The 22,673-nt window shown below is 46.2% G+C and overlaps 1 long non-coding RNA gene across 1 annotated transcript in view; it reads right to left on the minus strand.

Moving 5' to 3' along the window:
* LOC114680202 (uncharacterized) overlaps positions 1–22,673 on the minus strand; it is a 191,018-nt gene that overhangs the window by 14,054 nt on the left and 154,291 nt on the right. The window contains exon 6 of the long non-coding RNA XR_013397146.1: positions 15,547–15,733. This is a non-coding gene — a long non-coding RNA (uncharacterized LOC114680202). The remainder of the gene's footprint in view (positions 1–15,546; positions 15,734–22,673) is intronic.

Here is a 22,673-nt window from a genome sequence, read left to right on the forward strand (position 1 = left end):
GATTACAGGTGCCTACCACCATGCCCCGATAAATTTTGTACTTTTAGTAGAGATGGGGTTTCACCATGTTGGTCAGGCTGGTCTTGAACTCCTGACGTCATGATCCGCCTGCCTCAGTCTCCCAAAGTGCTGGGATGACAGGCGTGAGCTACTGTGCCTGGCGATCTAGTTCAATTCTTTAAGATGAGGAGTTGGAAGAAGAAATGACTTATCTAAGATTAAATAGGCAGCAGAGCTAGAACCAGAATTTTAATCTCTTGATTTTCGACCCAAGCAGTCCTTCTCCTCTGGTCTGACAGAGGCTGTGTGGTAAAGGCCAAGGACCTTGTTCTTTCTGTTGCTTTCATATTTACATCCAGGTTTGCAATCAAGATTCACATGGCTATGACTATGCAACACCAGGAATAGTGAGGCCAGAAACTTCTTAAGCAGCCAAAAGAAGGCTGAGCTAAACTCTGAGGATGAATTCATCTAGTTTAGGGAGTCCTGACCAAAAATAGATTCTGAACTATTCAAATCTGAGTTCTGCATCCATCCCATACATAGTGGTCACATGCAAAAGTCCCTGCCTAGACTATATGTGTGTGTGTGTGTGTGTGTGTGTGTGTGTGTGTGTGTGTGTGTGTGTATACCCAAGTTTAAGTCCTTTTAAGAGAACAGGACTTTATACTAATAGTTGTCCTGTTCATGTTAGGAGGCAAAAGTTCTTGAGTAGTGTCAGCAAAGAGGGGAAACCTCAATGCCTCAGAAGGCTGAGGGTCTTCGCAGGATTGAAAAGGAGAAGAGGGAAAGCTGGATTGCTCAAGTTCAAAGCAGAGGATACCCCAGGGCTGAGTCAGGGACCAGGCGTAACAGCAACACTGCTCCCACTTGTGCTTGCAGACAGGCTCTGAGTCACATTCTTCTGCACCTATCCTTCAGGGATATGTGGCCAGCTCCCCTTCCTAAAGGGAAAGGCAGAGAACTGACTAACCTACCCTAACAGTAACCCCATGACCTCATTGACCCTGCCCAACAGGCCAAAAACATGCTCCCAAGGTATTGGCAAGTGAGCACATAATTAGGATGATCAATATTGTCCTTGTTTTAACAATGAAAATGGGGCATCCTACGATGCCTAATCTAAACTTCACTCTTCTTACCTGCTAAATGGGCACAACACACAGAGCTGACTTTGTCACTGGATTGCTGAGATAAATAGGTAAGGTAAGGTATTTGATTATAAACCCTTTATTTTCTACTTATATTCTATTGTGAAGTGGAAATGAGAGCACAAGCAGAGGAAGGAAGGAAGGAAGGAAGGAAGGAAGGAAGGAAGGAAGGAAGGAAGGAAGGAAGGAAGGAAGGAAGGAAGGAAGGAAGGAAGGGAGGGAGGGAGGGAGGGAGGGAGGGAGGGAGGGAGGGAGGGAGGGAGGGAGGAGAAGAACAGGGAATAGAAGGAAGAAGATACAGAGAAGAAAGAGAAAATGCTGGATGGGAACGGCCCAATGCAGTGAAAAGGGAGGCCTAAGTGACAGGCAGAGCACCTTCAGAGCCCACCCCTCTCTCCCCTTCAAATCCTATGGAGCCTTCAAAGGCCCTGTCTGAGCTAGCCTCCTCCTCCAAGAAGCCCTCCCTGACCACCAGGCCACAAAGGTCTCTTTCTCTCCTTTGGACTCCTGGAGAATGTAGGGTCTATGACATGCCATCAGCTCTGAGTCAACTACTTTTCTTTTACTCTAGGTATTTTACATATAAATGTCACTTCTCCCCTTCTAATTCATACATAACTTGCTATTCCTATCATTCCTATAGTGCCTTGCTCAGGGAGGGTATACAGAGGGTCTTATAAATATTTCTAGTTGTCTGAATGAGTAAATAGGGAAAAAATAAGTGGGCCTTGTACAGGAAAGAAATACAAGTGATCTTTAATTCCCTCCGAAGCATGCCTGCGATTGGGTGTCACCTGCCTGGATTCACAAAGAAGAGATGAGATGTACCAGGTGTGGGGTTCTGGAAACTTGGGATCCAGCCAAGCTCCTCCACTTCCCCAGCTGGGTGACTTTGGTCAGGCCATGTCCTCCCCTTCCCTGAGATATCAATTCTCTGCCCTGTGAAATATCAGAAGTGACTCCATCCTCACTTCTCTCTGTGTGGTCTGTGGACCGGCAGCATCATCCAGGTGGGTGCTCTTTAGAAATGGCAACCATAAGCTCCACCCCACACCTGCCAATCAGGAGCTGCACATGGCCCCCGAGTGGCTCATAGGTTCCTCGTAGCTTGAGGAGCATTGAGTTCTCTGATGGCTCTGCATGCACCATTTTCCAGCCTCTTCTTGTCCCATCCTCAAGGACAGGCACAAGAGCCCCCAGAGACCCTGCGGGGACTCATGAGTTGCCTGGAGTTCCCAGACCTTGTAGGGCAGTAGATCTGTTATCTGAGCCTTTCTCCTGCCTCTCCTGATGGGGTGAGGCCGCTACTCACAGGAAGTTTTCAGGATGAGAAAAGAGAAATTATCTCCTTCTACCATGAAGAAAGCCATTACCAAAGCGTTCAGCTAAGAAGCAAGAGTTCACCAGCGCACAAACCCTGATAAGCATCTCCTCGCTTCTCAGACTTTTTCCACTCCTTACACACAACTCTTAATCTAGGAAAGTGACTCAGCTTTCAAGTGTGTTTAATCATCTCCCTGGGACCTTGTTGGGGATTGCATGGGTGGAACGCCTTCGAAGGATTCAACGTTCAGAGCCACTGGACTTCAAAGGTTTCTCGAGCCCTGCTGGGTACCAGGGGGAGTTGGAGCAGGGCCTGATGTGATGGCTGAGTCGTTAGTGACAGGAGAAACTCGGGCAGCCAAACTCCTCACCAGTTGCCTTGTTGAAAGCCCCCAGCGAGAAAATCGTAATAAAGCCTTCATCACCGCTGGGTCAGCACCTTCGTGTTATGAGATGTCCCCAGGTAACTGAATTTCACTTTTGTAGATCCCAAATTCATTTTATTTTCCCTGTTTAGAGTGGACCTTTTCCTAAATAGGATGACACTGTTTTCTGAAACTGAATATAAAGTGCAAATTAATTTTGAGGGAGTTGTTCATGCACATCACCACGATGGAAGCCCAGTGAGGACAGGAACTTCTGTCTCTGTTCCCTGCTGTGTTTCCAGCGCCTAGAACAATGGGCCTGCAAGAGGCTCACTCGACCTAAAGGAAGCACTTTGCTATGCCAGGCACGTCCAGCTCTGGAGATATGGGGAGGAGCAGATGAAATTTCTCTCCTCCCAAGCAGAGCTCAAGGGCCAGACAGGGAATGCTGGAATGTCAGGTTCCAGCCACTGATAAGCGTGAGTCCTGCTGACTTTGCAACCCAGGAGGCACCTACTCTAGGGAGGCTGTTTTTGTTTTCATTTTTAAGAGATAGGCTCTTGCTCTGTCACCCAGGCTGGAGTTTAGTGATGTGAACGTAGCTCATTGCAGCTTCTACCTCCTAGACCAAAGTCACCCTCCTTCCCCAGCCTCCTGAGTGGCTGGGACTACGGTCGCATGCAACCACGCCTGGCTAATTTTATTCATTTTTTGTAGAGATGGGGTCTCACTATGTTGCCCAGGCTGGTCTTGAACTCCTGGCCTGAAGCAATCCTCCTGCCTCGGCCTCCCAAAGTGCTAGAATTACAGGCATGAGCCACTGCACCCAGTCTGGAGGTTTTTAAGCCATGGTGTCAGTGTTTTTAAAACTACCTTTCCTTGGCTGGGTGCAGTGGCTCACGCCTGTAATCCCAGCACTTCGGGAGGCCGAGGAGGGCGGATCACAGGCTCATGAGATCGAGACCATCTTGGCTAACATGGTGAAACCCCATCTGTACTAAAAATACAAAAAACAAAATTAGCCAGGCGTGGTGGCAGGCACCTGTAGTCCCAGCTACTCGGGAGACTGAGGCAAGAGAATGGCGTGAACTCCAGAGGCGGAGCTTGCAGTGAGCCGAGATTGCACCACCGCACTCCAGCCTGGGCGACAGAGCGAGACTCCGTCTCAAAAAAAAAAAGGAAAAAGAACTACCTTTCCTTTCTTTCTGTTAGGTGGTCAGTTGTCACTTAAACTTGCATGGAAAGTAAACAGGAGGCAAAGTTAGAACTAATTCTCAAGAAGAGAATGTGTCTGTGTCACAGATGCCCCCGGCTACAGTCTTTGCCATGGAAGTCAGCACCTCCTACTCCCCCAGTGCCTTGCCAGCCTCTTCCCATCTCAGGCTGTCACTCCAATTGGAGGGCGTCATCCTGAGAAGCATTTCATAACCTTGATCCAGCACAAGCACCACATTTCCAGAGTCAGGAAGCTGAGCTCCAGAGATGAGCTGATTTCCCAAGGTCAAGCAGTTAGAGTAGCCAAGAAGACCGGGTCTTCTGATGCTCAGTGCCGGGCTCTCTGCTCCTATCAGCTGTGGGCCTCCTTCTCATGTTCTATCACACACACACTTCTGATTTCCTACTAGCTGGAAGAAAAAATATAAACAGATAAATGAGCTTGTTAAAACTATTTCTAGAGTGAAAATACATAGGCACTCTTCCTATTTGTCCAACATCATATGTCCTTAGGGAAAGGCAAATTAAAACAAGATACCGCTGCACATCTATTAGAATGGCTAAAATCCAAAACACTGACAACACCAAATGCTGGGGAGGATATAGAGCAACAGGAACTCTCACTCATTGCTAGTGGGGATGCAAAATGGCAAAGCCACTTTAGAAGACAGTTTGGCAGTTGCCTACAAAACTAAATATACTCTTACCATATGATCCAGCAATCACGCTCCCTGGTATTTACTCAATTGAGTTGAAAACTTAGGTCCACGCAAAAACCTGGACAGGAATGTTTATAACAGCTTTATTCATAATTGCCAAAACTTGGAAGCAACCAAGATGTCCTTCAGTAGGTGAGTGGATAAATAGACGGTGGTATATGCATACAATGCCATACTACTCAGCAATATAAAGAAATGAACTGTCAAGCCAGGAAAAGACATGGAGAAACCTTAAATATGCATTACTATGTGCAAAAAGTCAGTTTGAAAAGGCTACATACTGCATGAATCTGACTATATGACTTCCTGGCAAAAAAAGACAAATTATAGAGACAGTAAAAAGATTAGTGGTTGCTGAGAGTTTGTCGGGAGGGGAGAAAGGGATGAATTGGTGGAGCACAGAGGATTTTTAGGACAATGAAATTATTCTGTATAACACTGGAATGGTGGATACAGGACATGCATTTTCCAAAACGTGTGCAATTATACAATACAAAGACTGTTCCCATACTATAATATAAACCATGGACTTCAGTTAATAACAATGTATGGATATTGGCTCATTGACTTTAACAAATGTGCCACACCCATGCAGGATGTGAATAGGGGAAACTGAGTGAAGGGGAGAGGAAATACATGGGAACTCACTGGACTTTCTGATCAATTTGTCTTTAAACCTACAACTGCTCTAAAAAATTAAGACTCCTAATTAAAAAAAAAAAAAAAACCTATTCCTAGAGTGAAAATACACAGGCATTGTTCTATATTGTTCTATTTGTAAAATGCATGAGCATTCGTGTCTGAATCGGTGACATCTACTGGAGGAGCAGGGAGATTGGTCATGCTGTCTAACATCACAAAACAGGTCAGGATCCCAGCTATAACTTGAACCAGCCTCTTAACTCTCACATTTGCAGAACTTACACTAAGCCACCTTGATACTGAATCAAGAACCCTCAACCTCAGACCAGAGTGATGCCTCCAAAGGGCATCTTAAGTGTCCCTTCAGACCAGAGTGATGCCTCCAAAGGGCATCTTAAGTGTCCCTCCCACCACACCAGTCAGTAGGAGAGACTCCCTCATTTCCCCAAGGAAGGTCCCTCAGGAACTTGTAATTGGCAGAAGTAACTCCTGATGCCTGATCTGGGTCTGTTCCTTCAGGGAGTCTCGCCCTTGCTCTCCTCACTTGATCCTTACTGGAACTTTAATAAATAACTATGGGTTGTTCCACATCGTAACCCAACCTGTAGAGGAGGACTGGGACCCAGACCTCCACGGCAGAAGCCGTCGCAGGCTGCGCTGCAGCCGCTGGGCTGAAGGATCGACAGCAGTCACGTGCAGGCACAAGCATAAAAGCCTCATCATCTCACTAAAGCCCTCTTTATTCACCCTGTATTTTTCCACACATTTCATTTCCCATCATGGCTGATTGCCTAAAGCATTCATGTGAAAATAGCAGATTTTTGCCTATGTTTGTTACTCCCCATCTCCTCCCAATAATGCAGTTTGTTGGATTCTCAGAAACGCCATAAACACTAGGCATGTCCGAGATGAAGAAACAAAAATAAAAAGAAATAAAATAGCAGTGATACTATCATGGAAAGGGGCTGGGGCCGGGCATTGGCTGGGAGCACTGAAGTCAAAGGTATCATGATGGGCTAGAAGGTCCCTTGGCGATGACTGCATTTTATAAATGGGGAAACTGGGGCCCAGAGAGGTGAATTTCCCCAAGGTCTGTATGTTACGTGGAGGATGATGACTGGTGGATGTTCCTGATGGGATTTCTTTCTCATCAGGCCCAAAATGCATGAAGAAGAGCTCTGAGCAAGGTGTCGTGGAGTGGTAACAATAGCTCACTCATCTATTGTTTTCTTTGGGATCTTTTTGTGTCCTCTCTTCTGGCTTTTACCCACAGAGTAAAACCTCATGGACCAGTCAGATGAGAGGTAGAATGTGAAGAAAAAGGAAACAGCATATCGTGAGCTTCATGCCCAGCCATGGTCTAGAAACATTACATGTGTTAATTCAAGTTCCTGCAATCATCACATAAAAATCTTTCTAGAAAGAACTCCAGACTCCCAAAGCAGGAGACCTCAGGAAAGAGATATAATAGTAGACAATACTGACCGAGGGCTTATTATTTCTAGGCACTGGTTAGGCATTTATCTGTTCATTTAAATCTCACAGGGACCCACTTGAGAGACGAGAAAGCTGAGGCAGCAGAAGCACATAGGACCTTTCTTGACACCATGGTGGGGTTTCAAACCACCTTGATACTAAAGCAAGAACCCTCAACCTGAGGTCATTCAGGCCTGGGTGCTGCCTTCAAATGGCATCTTAAATGTCCCTTCATGGTTTCAGCGAAGCCCCTAGTTGGGCTTCATTCCAGAAGTCTTGCTCCGGGGCTAAGGTGCCATGTGCCTCTCTCTCTCTAGAAATGTCCATTCACTTCCATCTGGGCAGTGGCACAGACCCCTGTCACTACCAGAACCCAGATGAGTTATTTTGAAAGGTTTTTTTATACCTCGTGCCATTTGATCCTCACCACACCCCTGCAAAGTGGGCAGAGTAAAGACAATGATCCCCATTTAACAAAGTAAAGAACCAAAGTTCAGAACAGTGAAATGGGGAGTCCCAGATCTCACAGCTGTTAAGTGGTCAAGCACAGGTGTGTGCCCCAGTGGCTTAACTTCATGGCTGTTTACACCATGCCACCATGTCCCCAGAGGCCACTGTGCCCAGGAGAACACCCTGAGTCTATTAGCAACCCTATGGAGATGCCTAGTGGAAAGGCGATGGAAGATGGGGAAGGGGTTTGTGACAAGCAGTGGCTCCCACCTCCGATTTCATTTTTATTTTCTCAGGGTTTGTTTGAAGAGGACATTTCTTGGTTGACCTCATTGGGGCTGGTTCTGGGGACACTTGGAAGAAGGAAGCCCAGTCATCCTCTCTCCAGGCCTCCCTTTCCTTTCTTTCTCCTCTCACCTTCTGGAGACATCCTCCTCTTTGCTTCCTTCACAGCCATACGGCTTTTAAACAACCCCTGTCAGCCTGATGTGTTGGTAATTGTGCAGTTTGGGTGACATTTAAATGCACAGTCCTGGAAGAAATCGCATGGATTTGGATACGCCAGAACACTAAATTTAACCAACCCAGAGGTCCCTGGGGGGAGTCGGGGAGGAGGAATGAGAAGAAAGAGTTCATTCTGGGAACCAGTTCTGCAAAACGCAGATGCTGGGCCACCCCTGGCCTGCCCTTCTCTGCTATCAGGAAGTGGTAAATGGAGCTCCAATCAGCCCACATTCACCTCACACTATTGTCAGGTGGTTGCTCTGAAAGGCCCTAATCATTTCCCCTATTGTCTGGTTTAATACAAAGCAGTGCAAAGCTGCATCTCTCTCAGCAGAGGACCCTGAGGTATGTTGATATGTGTGTGTGCAGACATGTGAATTCACACACACCACCCCCACACATACACACACTCACACAGGTTAAGAGGGGATGTGGCAAAGGGAGGGACACAGAACACAACCGCCCCATCCCATCTCTAATCTTCCCTCTAGAATGCGGGTAGTGAGGAAGATGCTTTGACTGCCAACGCCTCCAGCTCCCCAAATGGGCAACTACCCCGAGACCCTACATTGAGAACAGATGACCAGTGTACCTCGTGCCAATTCAGGGAACATGTGTGGCTTAAGCATGTTAGAATTCAGAATCACCAGGATTTTCCTCCTTGCCTCAGTTTCTCTTTTTGGCCATCAGATATTTAGCAATGACACAGTAACTCAGGTTCACTTCTCTCCTCCGTTCAAGGGTCTCTTGGAAATCAAGCAGAACCCTTTGAAGAAACAGAAAGGTTAGACCTGCCCATAAGATTTGGGAAAGTAAATAAATGATCTACAAAAATGTCCTTTTCATGTGGAAAAGGAAAAGCCCTTATAAAATGTCACACCCTGGGCGATATTATTGCTCAATAAGATGCAACGCAGGGGCCAGATGTAGCAGAGGGAAACAAATTATTGTCTTAACAGCTGGAACCAGGATTGCCTCTCAGAGAAGGAACCGTCTTTGCTTAGAAAAATACTTCCTGAAAGACGCGGTGTGATAGATGGATTGTAGTAGCAGCCCTGGTGTTTCACGGCTGTTGCATCCATGCCCTTGGGTAGTGCCTCCCACACTGACTCTGGGTTGAGCCATGTGACTTGCCCATGTGAAGCGGATGACGGCAAACTTGATGCAAACAGAGGCCTGAAAAAGACACTTGCATGTTTCTGCTGTCTTCAATCCTGCCCCACACAGAACATAACTGGAGAGGTACTGGAGAGCCCTGGCCAGGGCTGGTACCCTTCTGGAGAGATACAGGAGACCCATGGCAGGGGCTGGGTCCTGCCACTCAAGGCCATCCAGACCAGCTGTAGGGTAAACACACCTGACAGCAATAACCTCAGAATACCCTTAGAATGACCCTGTATACGTGTTTTGGGCTAGGGAATCCACATTTGGCCAACCTGGAGAGGCATTCCTTGTCTATGAGGAATATTGACCAAGCCCCTGGCCCTTCCTGTGGAACACAGACCAGACAGGGGATTGAGGTCCCGATTTTTGGGTTAAATGAAGGCTGTCAGGTAGAGGTCATTAGGAGAAGGGTGTTAAGTGAAAATGCTACACAAACTGCATGCTGTTTACAAGAGCTTGTCATTTTCCTATGCAGTCTACCACCAGGGAGCCATGTGGTTTTCCTGCCCCACCTGCCACTGCTCAGCCATGCAATCACCTTGTCCAGCCCACCGCCACTGGGTTCTCTTCCCTGTATGTACGCCCCTAATGAAACCCCAAGTCTCCTCACACCTGTAATCCCAGCAGTTTGGGAGGCCGAGCCGGGCAGATCCCTTGAGGTCAGGAGTTCAAGACCAGCCTGGCCAACATGGTGAAACCCCATCTTTACAAAAAATATTAAAATTGGCTGGGCATGGTGGTGCATGACTGCAATCCCAGCTACTTGAGAGACTGAGGCACTTGAACCCAGGAGGCAAAAGTTGCAGTGAGCTGAGATCATGCCACTGCACTCCAGCCTGGGTGACAGAGCAAGACTCTGAAAAAAAAAAAAAAAAAAAAAAAAAAAACATGTCTCATCTTGTTGCTGGCTCCGGGTCTCTTCTTCATCCTCTGGAGCGTGGTGCCTTTCCTATTGAGGTTAATAGAGGATCAGCACAATACCAGGCACCCCCACAACCATCCACCAGTTGACAACCTGAGCAGAAACAAGCCCAGCCAAGATCAGCTGAGTCCAGCCACAATCAGCAGGCCCATCCCACTGAAGTACAGACTCATCCAAAATAATAAATGACTATTGCTTAAGACACAGAATTTTGGCATGATTTGTTACATGGCAACAGTCAGTTAACACACGTGACCTGGGAGGGCACTGGCTAATAACAATCAGGGAAACCAAACGGGTCACTAAGCTGCAAGGAACAAGAGTTAGGAATAGAAGAGGAGAAAGTAGAGAGGGAAAGAAGAGGGGAAGGTCAAGAGCAATGGCAGAAGGAAGAAGCATTCACAATCGCTCATATGCAATGCTAATTGTTTGTGTTACTTAATATATCCATCCTTTATTCAGTGAAGTCTGCCTCATACATAAAGGCCTTGTGGGTATGAGTGAAGGAGTGTGTTTATAAATCATAGAAGGAGGATGAGTTCCACGTCTGAGTCAACGCAGAATGCAACAGAGACATTGAGAGGATCTGCAACTAATTTGGTGGCAGTACAAGCTCAGAAGCAAAAGGGTTCATGAAGATGTAAGTCCTTCTGGAGCTTATAGAGGAAAGCACTGGGCTCTCCCCAAAACATGGAACTGCATGGCATGGAGTTCACACCAACCTCCCTGAGACCTTAACGGCTGGATGCTCCAGCTGACACTCAGGCCATGTGCCCAATGCACACCCCTAGGACTCCTATTTTTGCGAGCTCCATGCTAGGTAGGATGAGATTTAGGAAGTACCAGGCCTGTGTTCTCACTTATCCTAGCTCATCCTCCCAATGAGTTCAAAAAGCCAGCAGCATTTATGAAGTATACACACTCACACACTCAGTACACACATGCCCTTCCTAAGCTTTCTGGAAATCTCCCAAACAAAAGGAAATTTATCACAAAACTAGTGAAACTTAAGCTTCAGAGATCCTCACTACCCCTTCCAAGCCCAGTATCCAATTTCATATGCACAATGTATTTTTTTTTCCTTCAAAGATCATGCACGTTTCAAGCTCCACAAAGCCTGGATCCACCCCTACTCTAAAAGATCCAGTCAAACATCTGGCTCCCAAACCAAATTATTTTCACTTGGAACCACATGGTGGCACCGAGGGCTCGGCTTGGGAGGGGCACCCTCCCAAGATCAGGGCACACCCTACCCTATACCCCACACATCCGCCAACATGTGAAGTCATCCTCCATTTCCATCCACAATTAAGACCTCTTAAACATCCCCATCCACAGGTGGGTGGAAGCAGATGGGGTCCTAGAACATTCAAAGATGCCAGAAAACCATGGGTCACATTTCCTTTCCCTTTCCCTTCCTTTCCTACCCTCCTGTCTCCTTTCTTTTTACTATGCAATACCTTCTCCCAGGACTATCTCATTCACTCACATGGCTTCAAGCACATCTGCCCACAGACACCTAAATCTCAATACATCCACAACTAAGGCATTTCTGCAAATACCTAAACATGCCCCTGAATTCCCTCTCCCAGAGAACACACAAGTCAGCACCAGGCACCCCGTCCACAGGCCTGGAGTGATACACTTCTCCCTCCATCCCCTGTCCCCACGTTCGACCAGTGACAAAGCTTTTCCATTTTCTGTTCAAAGTAGTCCTGCAGCCCGTTCCCTCCAGTCCACGCTGTGAGCACCCCTGTTCAGGCCTCCATTGCATCTCCCCTGGGCCATTGTCCCTTGATAGGTCCCCCCGACTCCAATGTCACCCTCTCCCTCAATCATCCTCCACACTGAGCCAGGGGGCTTGCCCTGAAATGAAATGTTACTCCATCCCACTGAAAGCAAAATTATTCAGCAGTCCTCCACCAACTACCAATATCCAAGTTCCTTTACTTAACATCAGAGGTCTTTCATGACCCACACCACCATGACCACACCACCACCCACTACCAGATGCTGGTATCTACAGCCTCTCATATCCTCTCTCACATCCCCCTCTGGCTACCTGGCCTCCAAGCTATCTTGCCATTTCCTGTATCCTCAATACCTCCTCCTCATGAGAGGCCCTGTGCCCCACCTCTATTTCCATTTCATCCATCGAGCAAACGCTTGCCCATCCTTCAAGGCCCAACTCAAGCTCATGCCCCTCTATGCAGTCTTCTCTGATGTTCATCCGCACCACCCTTCCCCAAGTAGACTAATCACTCCTTCCTTTGGGCTCTAGTTTTACCTAGTACCACTGTCATTATTGCCTCTGGTAGTCAATACAAGTTATGTAAATTACATGTCTCCTGGGGTCACCTGAGTCCCTTTAAAATTGGCTTGGACCCCAGTTTGCAGCCAGTGGAAATCTCAAGCCCACTTTTGGATTTTTATGACTTCCTGGGAAGCTGCATTCTCCTAGTCACCAATGATTCTGGGCTTTTTACTTTTATTGTCCTAAATGAATGACTGCGTGTAAATAAATAAATATTCACACAAAGCACCGATGAGTATTGTAGATTATTCCTTAAACATCTTTCAGTTATCCACACTTGGAACATTTTATTACAGCATCACTCCTAGAATCTTCAACTCAAAGATTAACATTCATTCACTGGCTTCCATTTATACCCCCTCCCCACCTTCTCCCTTTTCTTGTTCCCATCCCCCACACACCCACCAAGATTTCCACCAAGAGCCCCAAATTCTTCACCTCTCATTGTGCAGATCACTTCCTCATCCTAAGTCTGACAGCCAAACTCACTGCAGAATCACATCAATACAAAAAAACCACCAAGGGTCATCACTTCCTCAGACCAAAGTGATGGCTGCAAAAATAAAAAAATAATTTCCTCTCACACTGTCCATCTCCCCCATAGACTCTGCCCTCCTGAGAGCAGAGTGAGATCTTATTCACCTTTCTATCCTCCCTGTCTAGCACAGTGGCTGGCATGTAAAATGCATGCAAAAAAAAATTGTTGAATTAACCAATGAACGAATTCACACATGACTCCACATGCTGGCCCACCCCTTACACTCTGGTTGCCTGAACCAGAAGCAAAATGGTCTAAGCAGAGAGCAGAAGTCTGGGGAAAGATGGGTTTGAGATAGGAGGGAGTTCACGGAGAGGAGCACTTTTCCTCCCTTCATCTTCACAAACCACGATTCCCCCTCCTGAAAACCAGGCTCTTTCCCATCAAATGATCACCTCAGCCACCTTCAGTGGTGGTTCAGCATATTTCTGCGTGAAATAAATGTTATTTTCTGGTGCACCCAGGTTTCATTACTCTTCCTGTCAGGGAAAATCAAAGCAAGAGGAGAGAGGCACCGGGCAGAAAGTGGCTTCTTGCTTACGCCAGGAGGAAAAGGATAATGTTGCCCATGGAAAGAGAGGGCAGAAGACAGAGAGAGAGGGAAAACTAACTTCCTCATTTAATCAAGTCGAAACACAGATTATATGAGGTTGAAAAACAGTTACCGTGTTCTCGCACCAGTCTCTTGCTCTGTCTGGGGCTATAAAACCCTTTGCGATTTTATCTTTTCATAAACTTTTATTGAATCTGATGTTCAAGGGGCCATGGAGGATCATCCAATTAAACTCCCCCCTCTAATCCTACTCTTAAACTCCAGCACTAAACTGATGGGAGATTAAAAGCTAATAAAGATGACAAATGAGAGGTGATCAGCAGGTTGATAAGGGAAATAGAGTCGGGTGGGGATTTGCCAGAGGGGAGTGAGGCCCGATTCTGCAAAATACAGGGGTGGCGGAGCTTTCCTGGTGGCAAATTCAAAGAATTCTGAACAGATGCAATATGGATGCCCATGAAAAGGTCCTGCTCAGTGATGCTGCGATGTTGGGGTTAAGACAGGCTGCCCAGGGCAGGGTTATATAGCAGGAAGAGGGTTGGAAGTGGCACAGAATTACCAGGGTTGAAATAACAATACTGCTCATGCTAGCCATAAAGCCATGGGTGATGCTAACATACTGTTCATTGTACAAATATTGTCATAAGGATGGCCATAGAACTGTCCCATGTAGAGTGCCAACCACATGCCAGGCGCTATCATATGCACTTTGCATTCGCTCTCCTGAGGATAGAAGTCATGTGTGAGTGGAATGCTTGCCCATTACATACATTAGAAAACTAAGGTTCAGGCAGGCAAACCATTTTGCCAAGGCCCATCAGTAACTGGCAAAGCTGAGATCAGAATCCTGTATTTCCGAAAAACTAATCCCCACCTCTTGGGGTTGTATTAAGGACGTCTGAGAAAAGACAATGGTACAGGCTTTGTAGTAGCCACTAAAAGTTTAGCTTGGTTTCCTAGACCCTATATTCCTCACCATCACCACTCCCAAAATGTAAGCTTTAATGATGAGGAAAGTGAGAGCAATTTTTTTCAAACATCATGCCGTATAGTATATATCAATTCATTTAATCATTTTACAGGCATCTATGAAAACATTTCTTTGCCAGAGTCTTTCATAAATATGCATCAAACTAATCCTCACGTCAGCCCTGAGAAATAGGAATTATTTCTTCATTTTAATTAATGAGTAAACAGAGGCTTAGAGAATCTAAATGATTCTCCTAGGATTGCAAAGCTAATAAGTGACAGGGATGAAATTCAGACCCAGTTGTGCCCTGATCCCAAAGTCCTAATTCTTTCCACGACACCTGCCTCAGTGGTATCTGGTCCAGCAATGGGGATGAGACAGAGATATCATCAAATAACAAAATACAGCTGTGTGGCCTGTACCCTGCAAGATACACACACAACCATCATCATTGCTCCAAAGGAAGGCATTTCAAAAAAGGATTCATACGGAGGGAAGCATTATTTTTGGGCTTCTGGAGGTGGTGAGTTACAGATGTTACAGGGAAGGGGGAAAAAGAAACATGAGTAGATGCTCAGAGAAGGAAGGAGGGGGCCTGTTGGAGAGTTTGGAGTACCCCAGTGTGCCTACACTGTGTGGGTTTCAAGAAGGGAAGATTGGACATGTAAAGAGGTTCGGTGAAACCAGGAAGACCTTGACTGTTATGGTAAGAAGATTTGAGAAAGTGAGTTAAAAGCTCCATGTTGGCCAGGCATGGTGACTCATGCCTGTAATCCCAGCACTTTGGGAGGCCAAGGCAGATGGATCACCTAAGGTCAGGAGTTTGAGACCAGCCTGGCCAACATGGTGAAGCTCCATCTCTACTAAAAATACAGGTGCGTGCCTGTAATCCCAGCTACTCGGGAGGCTGAGACAGGAGAATCTCTTGAACCTGGGAGGCAGAGGTTGCAGTGAGCCGAGATTACACCACTGCACTCCAGCCTGGGCGACCGAGTGAGACTCCGTCTCCACAAAAAAAAATTTAAAAAAGCTCCATGTCACACCACCGTTCCCTGCTTCTGGGGACATGAGTCTCCCAAGAAACTGTGGCTCAGGTGCCCTAGGAAACGAGCACAAGTGACAAGCCTCCTCAGTGGGACAGAAAAGGAAAGTTTCTCCCAAGCAGAGTGAACTGAGCTGTGGCTGGAAATCGAGCAGTCAGGACGTCCACCCTCAGCCCCGCCCCTCGCAGCCCACTCACAGTGTCTGCAGCCTTGCACAGCTTGCCACTTGGGACGTGTCCTTCTGTTCCTGTGGAGGACGAGAGGGCTGAAGAGATGATTTCTTCTCGTGGGCAATCCTATCAGTGCTCAGGGAAGAATTCACTTTCGCTTAAACCACCAGGCACTTTCAGTCTTCCAAATTCTCGGGCCCGCATGCACTCGCACCTAAGGAAGGAAGGGAATCTAACTTTTTCTGAGCCCTGACTATATACCAAGCCCCATCACCCATATGATCTCATTTTAACATCACAGATGCACCATGCAGCTTTGATTAACCTCATTTTTACAGACAAAAAAAAAAAATCCCTGAAGCTCAAGGACACACAGCTAGTTCAAAGTCTCATTTGTCTGACTCCAAAAGCATGAATTGTTTTCACTACATCAATGCTTCTCAGTCCTGGCTGGTTATTATAATAATACGGGAAAGTCCTACCCCAGGCAAATTGCTGGCAGTGCAATGCAGGCCCTGGTAAGCTATAGAAGCCCCTCGGGTGATTCTATTTGCAGCCCAAGGTTAGGAACCTCTGTGCTAATGTTTGCTTCTCTCTAAGACAATAGCCCTTGAGTCTCATCAACCACAACCCCCATCCCTAGCCTCAGCCCCACCCACCAAGTAAACCCAGTCCAAGTCGCCAACTCTTTTTACAAGTTAATATTCATTTCATCACATTTAATTAACACAGGGAGACTGGAGCTGTCTCAGCTTCGCACCCAGCTAGCAGGAGTCCACGCCTCCCTTGGAGTTCAATCACGGCACTGTCTTACGCAATTAGCTTCCTTCGCCCTGATCTGAAGGGTCTGTGTCCATAAATATCAACCAATTTTATTGATATTTGTAATTAAAAACACCCAACGGGTCACACTCAGTTGAGCAAGTTTGCAACACACACATCCATAATGGGAACATGAGTGCATTTGTATTTGACATTTGATAGATAATAATCCTGGCCATTTCTCATTTTCAGAACATCCTGTGGGTACCAGCTAATTAAGCCTAGCATGTCTCCTGGGATGGACATCGTTCTTCAGACATAACCCTTTGATTGTCTTTGTTTCTGAAGTTTCAAGGAAACCAAGGACCAAAAAAGTGGGGTGACAGGCTAAAACCGCAGAGAGAAAACTACATGGGTACTAGGTCTGATCTTGCCAACTTCTCAAGTTTCTTCTCCAAACTTCTCTCTATATCCTTCTAAAGATAAAACCAATGGCATTAAGAATGAGCTCCAGGCCACCCTTGGAAGCCCCAGTGCTATTTCTCTGGAGTTATTTCTGCTGCCTCAGTGGTCCCTTCCATCCATAAGATTATATGGACAAAGCCTAACTCAGCCCTGAGTTCCAATCTGGAGCTGGAGTAAGATCTGCCACCACCAGCAGCACCACAATCTCATCTCTATGTTGGCCCAGTTTTAGATACACCCACAGGTTGTCTGAGATCTGGTTGGGTGGTTTTTACCCGAAAATTACCAACAAGTTCATCTGTGAACTCCCTGGAGACCCAGAGCAGGACTCTGCTGAAAGTTCTGTCGTGGAGCATAGCTGGTTGCTGAGCACGGGTCCAGCATAGGCTCGGGTTATTAGATCTGCCCACTTCTCATTTTCCCTTTGCAATCTCATCACTCGAATATACCCAGTGAGATTTAAGACCTTTTCCCAAATCCCCTAACAGCATTTTTATAAGAAACAATCAGTCTTCAAGTGAGTTAAAAGGAAGCCATTCTATCCTCAAGGGCAGCCTCTTGAGTGCCTTGGCGGGAGGATTATTTCTCTTGTGACCTAGAATAATCCCTGCATTTCCAAACCCCACAAGGGTAGAAGGGAATTCCAGCAGGGAGGAGGCAGGAAGAACAGGTGGAGAGAGATAGCATGGAGACAGATGAAGATGTACTGCCCGGCAATGGTGGAGGAGGGCATTTTTACGGTATTATGACTTATGCCACACCTGTTTCCAGAAATGATTTGAGACCAGTACAATAATAGGCACATATCCAATAAAGCCATTAAAATAGAAATAAGGAGGACCTATAAATGTCTGCAGAGGGTGACATTGAAGAAGTCATGTTTCCCATTATCCCAAGAGCTCAAGTAGAAAGAGTAGGTTGAGAGTGAGCATGAGGTGATTCATTGACCATTGGGACAACTAACTCAATTATTCAGAGACTAACGATTCAGTTTGTGATTAATCTTGGCCTCTGGCATCAGCCCTTTCTCTCTTCTACTGCCTACCTATGAGGAATTTTACTGTCCAGCATGCATCCATCCAAACGTAGCCATGAAAAGGGATGAAATCAGAGACTCTTACAGTTGGAAAGGATTTAATACATCACTTAGGAAGACTTCCTACTAAGTCCAGGAGTTCCTTTTAAAGCTGCTGTTTCAGAAAGTTGTGCAGCATCAACTTGAATACCTCTAAAGACAGGACACTCACCACCAGATGAGGTATTTCTCATGAGGGTCCATTCTACTGCTAAACAATCAGATCATTAGAAAACTCCTTTTTATATAAAGATAAAATCAAATCCCTTAAAAACTCAAGCCGTTATCCCAAACTTGATGAATCTTCAAAATTACCTGGGATGCTTTTGAAAAGAGATTCTTGTGGAAGTACAAATTAGTACACCACTTAAGAAAATAACGTGGCATTATCTGCTAAAGCTGAACATACGCACATCTATGACCCTACAATTTACTCTAAGGCATACATTCACCATAAATACTTGCACATGTGCACCAAGAGGCCAGTACAAAAACATTCGCAGCAGTGTCAGTCACAATAGCCAAAACTGCAAGGAATCACAATGGCTGTCAACAGTAAAATGGGTAAATTTTGATATATTTGTAAAATTGCATATCCGAGAGCAGAGCTGTCCAAAATAACTTCATATCATGATGGAAATTTTCTGTTCTGCACTGTCCAAGATGGCACCCATTTATCACATGAGCCCACCTCGCACTTGAAATATGGCTCGTGCAAGACAGAAACTGAATTGTTTAATTAATTTTAATTTTAATAGCACATGTGGCTAGTGACTACTGCATTTGCTAGCACTGTGTAAGGGCGAAACAGTGAAAAAGAACAGACTATACAGAGTAATGTGAATGAAACTCATTCAGTGAAAGAAGTCAGACCCTCCCAAAATGCCTACTTTTTATAACTACATTTATATAAAGTTCAAAGATAGATCAAATGAAATTAAATGTTTAGGGATGAAAGATTAAGCCCCAGCATTTGGGGATGCCTGCTTCAGTGGTAAACTTTGGATGGGAAGGAACACAGAGGGTCTGAGGGGAGCTCCTGGACCCTGGCAGTGTCCTATTTTGTGGCTGTGTAGTGATGACACAGGTGTTCACTTATTGATAAATCATCAAGCCATCCTTTGTTCTGAACACTTACCTATATGTGCTTTATATTTCACAACTTAAAAAGGGCTAAAATACAAATTGTCTTGGCAACGCTTTTGCAAATCTAAAATTATTCTGAAGTTACATGCTTATTTTTTAAAACATCCATTCCCAGTGCTCTGCTACAGATGTGTTGAATCAGATTTTCTGGGGATAGGTCCTGGGAATCCATAATTTTCTAAAGCCCTAGGGTAATTCTGTTGCACAGCTTAGTGGAGAAGCGTGGTTTCTCCTCTATGAGGAAGCTCTTCAAGGCTGAAGGTCCCCAGAATCTTCTCCTTTTCCTACAATGCTCCTGTTTCCGATTCCTAAGCAGCCAGGTGTCCCCTCTGGGCTCACTCTCGTGGGTAATAGCTCACTTCACTCTTCCTGGCCTGGGTCCTGTGGCTTCCCGCTCTGGTTTTCCCCTTCCACACAGGCCAAGGCAAACCCAGATGTTCACCACTTGTGTTAATAGCTGGAGAAGGATGAAAAAGGAGAAGCCTAAGGGTGACTGAGGGGGAGGTGAAAGCTCCTGCTTAAAAGGAGATTTCAGAATCTCATTCGTTCTGTGTCCCAGGCCTGGTTAACCACAGATAATGGCACGCATTAGGAGTGTAACCCTCGACCCGTCCGTTGAGTGAGCAGATATGTGCAGTGTCCTTATTTGCCCTATGACCTGCTTGATCTTTCCATCCTGGAATCCAGTTCTCCTCCCCAAGCAGTAAGCTGCCTCCTTCAGGCCCTTCCTTAAAGTGTGCATTTTCCAGATAAGCCCTGTTGCTCCAGCAAAGCCACAAATACTGGAAATTTCTCCACCTCTCTGTTGCACTTGGAAACCGCAGGTCTCAGATATCAGGAAGGCAAGGTTGACCAGGAGGAGCGAGATGTAGGATTTCGCTAGAGAGGGAGCTGATGGGCATATACCCCGAGCCAGGCAGGTGAGAGGTCACATTCTAGGAAAATCAGCAAAAGCAAAGTGAAGCAGACAGTAAATAATCACTGATCTTGTGTGACCTCATCAACTTGGAAGCAGTCAGGCCAGGTCACTGCTCTGCATGGCTCCCTGCCATCAGTCACAAGACATGCTTGAGTTGCGCAGTGCCCAACCTGTGCAGCATATGTGGCTGCTCTGTAGGCTGGGTAGCTTTTTTATTGCCATTATTAGAGGAAGAAACTGAAGATCAGAGAAGCACTGGGACTCACGCCGCATCTCCTGGCTTCAGCCCTGTGCTGCTACGACCACAGTGCCTACTGCCCCAGTGGCTTCTGTTGACAGACCTGTGCTCACAATCAAAAAGATGCCCCATAAAAACCCACTGGGCAGTGATCAGCAACTCGCCTTCTCTAGGAAGAGAGAGGACCCAGGTAATGCCAGAGAGGCAGGCCTTCAGCAGTCAGGGTGGCCTCCGTGCCTGGCTTTTGAAAACCATAGCTAGAGGCCAGTTGGGTTTCCAGCATCAGGAAAAGAGCCTGGGGAATGCATGGGGAGGAAAAGTCAGACTCCACCTGCAAGGAACACACTCGCTGAAGGCAGAGCAGGACATAATTAAGCCTAATTGTGTAAGCCTTGCCATATCTTCGAGTGAGAGGGATGCCAAGGTCTTGTGTTCCCTTCTGTTCCACGCAGCCTGTGCATCCCTACCTGAAGGTCACCCTCATTAACGCTGCCAAAAAAAGCCACCCCTCTCCACTTCCACTTGTTCCACTCATAATAGGACCTCTTGCCTGCTGCCTGGGCAGATTAGGCCAATGAATGCATATATGTCGGTGCGTGGGTGTCCGTGTGTATGTCTGTGGCAGCATGCGTGTCTTTCATAGCTGCATGTTTTATTTTCTTCTGGTATTTTATGTGCTTACATAGTCAAAATTAATGCGATCAGGCTGAGATTCAGATGACATCACATGGGTGACTCACATCTTGATAGATGGATAGATTTTCCTCCTCTGCATTCCTTTCAAGGTAACCTTGACTTGTCACACAACCACTGGGGGATGCCAGGAAAACGGATTTTTTTTTCATGAACATTTGACTTGGCCATCACAGTTAACAATCCTGGCTGTGGGGAAAAGGGTAGGGAGCAAAGGCTATGGCTAGTCCTCACCAGGGGCTGAGAGATGGGCTAATTAGTGGAGTCATCGCCCCCAGCACAGGCAAATACTGAGTACCCTGTCCCTCCTTCACAGGACCACCAAGGGGCCACCTCATTGCAATCTGCATTGCTCTCACTCTTGGAAATGACCTTTCTTCAACCACCCTTTTTATGGCTCACCCTTTCCTCCTGGAAAGTAAACAGGTACTGAAGGGGAAATAAATAATAATAGCAGCTGGAAAACATTGCAACAACAGAACAAGGTTGCAATTATGCAATCATTTCCACTACTAGAATTTCTTTGAGGGAAATTTTCATTGGGAAAACGCAAAGGAGTGGGGCTGACTCATACTCTTTTCAGACTCAACTCGCCCAGAATGCAGGAACCCAGAGGTCAGACTGACAAGGCAGGATGACCTCTAATTTTCAAAGACTAAAGCTACCAACAAAGTCTTTCTCTCCTCGCTCTTTCTGCCTGGTGTTTCTCCATCTTTGCACCAGCTCACTTTTCCTGGGGTTTGGGGAGCTTTTCCTTCCTAAAACGTTAACTTGCAGACCCAGAGCCAAGTTAAGTCAAGTGATCTAGGTTTTTAGAAAGAAGCTGCTTGTTTGTTTTTACGCTAGACTGGCTCTTGAAGCAAAACTCTGCCTGTGTATACACAAGGCACAGCAGTCAGCCTTTGTCATGCAGTTTAGGGCAGTCACGGTCACCCTCATCACCTGGTAGAGAGGACACAGACACTCAGACTCCAGAACTAGAAGGGCTCTTTTGACCACCCTGTGCAATCTTCTCTCCTTCCAGGTGAGGACACAGAGAGGTAAAATAGTCACACCACAGTGAGTGACATCTGAAGGATGAGTCCTGAGCTCCTTAAACCTCCAGCACTGAGCTTTTCCACACATACTGTTCTGGATGCCTTAAACTCTCCTCCACCTGCTTAGCAGCAATAAAAATACTCTGCAGTGACAGTTTCAAGAGCTCCCTCTGGCAAATCCAGAAAAATGTCAAACTCTGTTTTTGTTGTTGTTGTTTCTTTGTTTGTTTTGTTTTGTTTAGCAGAACAGGAAAGTCCTGTGAAGATGAACGCAGAGGAAATGTGTAAGTTGGTCGAGGGGGAAGGGGCATCTCTATATCCTATCCAAGACCTCTGACCGAGTCAGGAAGTCTTGACATTTCTGTCCACAAAGACCTGGCTCCATCAGTCCATCCTCCCCTGCTGAGAAGTTCCGTGACTCTCTGAGGTAAGACCTCAGCCTCTGCTCATGCCCTGTAGAACCATCAACAAGGCAGATGTCCCCAAGTCCTCCCACTTTTTCTTTCTACCCTTTTGTTGTCACCCTGATCCTACCTCCCTGTCATGTGAGTCCCTGTCTCTAAACTGAAACCACCTTCTACTCCATCTTCCCTGGAATCCACTCCATGCTCTTGACCTGAGCTCAGCCCCTATGTCAATATCACAGCCTTTTATTAAGACCCATCACAAGCTCCACCTCCTCCCTGGAGCTCGCCTTAGTTCCCTGATTAGAGCCAATATGTCCTTCGTTGTGTGTTTCTAGCCCTTCGTGTTTCCATTGTCATGTGATAAGTGGCTCCCCAACACAGAATTGAGTTGTTTATGATGACATTCTTTATG

Source organism: Macaca mulatta, chromosome 8 (assembly GCF_049350105.2).
Source record: "Macaca mulatta isolate MMU2019108-1 chromosome 8, T2T-MMU8v2.0, whole genome shotgun sequence".
Taxonomy (NCBI): Eukaryota; Metazoa; Chordata; class Mammalia; order Primates; family Cercopithecidae; genus Macaca; species Macaca mulatta.